This window comes from Monopterus albus, unplaced genomic scaffold (assembly GCF_001952655.1).
Source record: "Monopterus albus unplaced genomic scaffold, M_albus_1.0 scaffold365.1, whole genome shotgun sequence".
In the NCBI taxonomy this organism is placed as follows: domain Eukaryota; kingdom Metazoa; phylum Chordata; class Actinopteri; order Synbranchiformes; family Synbranchidae; genus Monopterus; species Monopterus albus.
The window spans coordinates 316753-319346 of record NW_018128245.1 but is presented as its reverse complement, the minus strand read 5'-3'; positions in this window follow the sequence as shown (position 1 = coordinate 319346).

Here is a 2594-nt window from a genome sequence, read left to right as displayed (position 1 = left end):
TCTTATTCCCTCTGGTGTCATGGCCTGGTGTCATGGTGCAAGGACAATAATCTCAGCCTCAACATGGACAAGACAAAGGAAATGATAGTGGACATGAGGAAGGAGAGGAGATCTCATCAGCCACTGTTCATCCAGGGGCTTGAAGTGGAGAGGGTGGGCAGTTTCAAATACCTGGGCGTCCACATCAGTGAGGACCTCACCTGGACACTTAACACCACACAGTTGGTCAAGAAGGCCCAACAGTGGCTGAACTTCCTGAGGAGGCTGAGGAGGTTTGGCATGTTGCCTAGGATCCTTTGCAACTTTTACAGCTGCATCATTGAGAGCATCTTGACCAGCTGCATCACTGTCTGGTATGGCATCCTCAAAGATCCCATTCACCCCCAGCATGGACTGTTTGCTTTCGGGGCCCCACCCTGGAGCCAGGCCTGGGTTTGGGGCTCGAATGCAAGCGCCTGGTAGCTGGGCCACACCTCACGGGGCCTGGCCAGGCTCAGCCCAAACGAGTGACGTGGGGACATCCTTCCATGGGCCCACCACCTGCAGGAGGATCCATAAGGGGCTGGTGCACAGTGGATCGGGCAGCAGTAAAAGGCAGGGGCCTCGACGACTCGATCTCTGGACACGGAGACTAGTCCTGGGGACATGGAATGCCACGTCGCTGGTGGGGAAGGAGCCCGAGCTTGTGCAGGAGGTTGAGAGGTACCGGCTAGAGTAATGTTGCAAAAACAGAGGTATCCCTCTCGAGCAGAGAAAAGAAAGAGTAAAACAAAGGATGAGAAAAACTTCAAGATGAAGTTATGTTTGTGACAAATTTTAAATTAGTGACAATCCGCAAAGCAAAGAAAAAAGTACTGTCCACTTTGCCAGTCATTGTACTGTTAGAATTGGATTTCAGGAGTTGCAGTTGTTTTACTTACTGTTAGTATTATTTTGCTTTATAAGGATAAAGTTTAGTATAACTGTTTGTGTTTTATTAACAGCACCATGTATCTGTCTTATCTGTATTATCTGTTCGTCCAGCTTAAGAGCACCATCAAATAGATTTCTCACATGAGGCCTCAAGTAGGAGGCCAAAAAACTAGGAATATCAGAACCAGTGACACCAGAGTTACCAATTACAACACATTCTGTCTTACTTTCATTAATATGTAAGAAGTTATGTGATAACCATGCCTTAATGTGCCTCAGGCAATCCATCAAGGTCTGAAATGAGTTGCTCTTTTTGACATTCAATGGCAAATAAATTTGAATATCATCCGCATAACAATGAAAAGACAACCCATATTTCATAAAAATCGATCCAAGGGGAAGTAAATACAAAGAAAAGAGAACTGGCCCCAAGATGGATCCCTGAGGCACACCACAGTTCAAAGGAACAACAGAAGAAGAGAACTCATCAATATGTACAGCAAAACTCCTATCAGACAAATATGATTCAAACCATTTAAGAACATTACCATGAAGTCCTACAGAGTGCTGCAGACGGGACAACAAAATACGATGGTCTACTGTGTCAAAAGCAGCTGAAAGATCTAGGAGAATCAGAATAGCAGTATTACCTTCATCCACAGTAAACACAAGATCATTAAATACTCGCAACAGCGCTGATTCGATACTGTGGTGTGTCTTAAAACCAGACTGGAACTTTTCAAATATGCCATTATTCTCTAAAAAGGTCTGTAACTGTATAAAAATCGTTTTCTCTAAAATCTTAGACAAAAATGGTAACTTAGAAACTGGTCTATAATTCGATAAAACAGTACTATCAAGATTGGGTTTTTTAAGAATTGGTTGAACCGCTGCATGTTTAAGTGCCGTTGGGACAATCCCAGAAGCCAGAGAGCCATTAATAAGATTGACAATGTCCAAACCAATGCTATGAAAAACCTCTTTAAACAGAACTGCTGGCATAATGTCCAAAGGACAATAAGAGGGTTTCACAAGCTGAACTACTTTCATAAGAGCAGCTAATGAAATAGGCTCAAACTGGTCGAAAACAGCTGAGCATATAGGAGCAACAGAAGGATCCAGAACAGAATCATCAATCTGGGATCTGATCATAACAATTTTATCCACAAAAAATTTAAGAAACTCATTACAAGTAGCGGAGGACACATCCATCCAAGCAGCAGTAGATGGATATAAGACCATATTTATGGTGCTGAACAACACCCTGGGTCTATGACAATTGTTTACAATAAGCCAGGAAAAGTATTGAGCTCTAGCATGTTTGACAGTACTTTGATAATCTCTTAATCGGTCTTTTAAAATATCCAGCAAAATGTGAAGACGATCTTTTTTCCACTTCCACTCTGCCCACCTACAAACCAGTTTAAGTGAATGGGTGTTTTCATTTAGCCAAGGTTCAGACTTAATTCTGGCTCATTTATTCCTAAAAGGAGCACATGAGTCAAGGATGTCCGTGCATGTAGAGTTAAACCGAGCTAATGACTCATCTACGGTCTCATGACCAGTATCCAGTGAAATACGAGGCTGTAAATCATTATAGGTAGCGGAAAACAACTCAGCTGTCTTAGGAGTAATCAAGCGACATCGCCGGACAGGCATACTAGAAGTAGTTATACAATAAG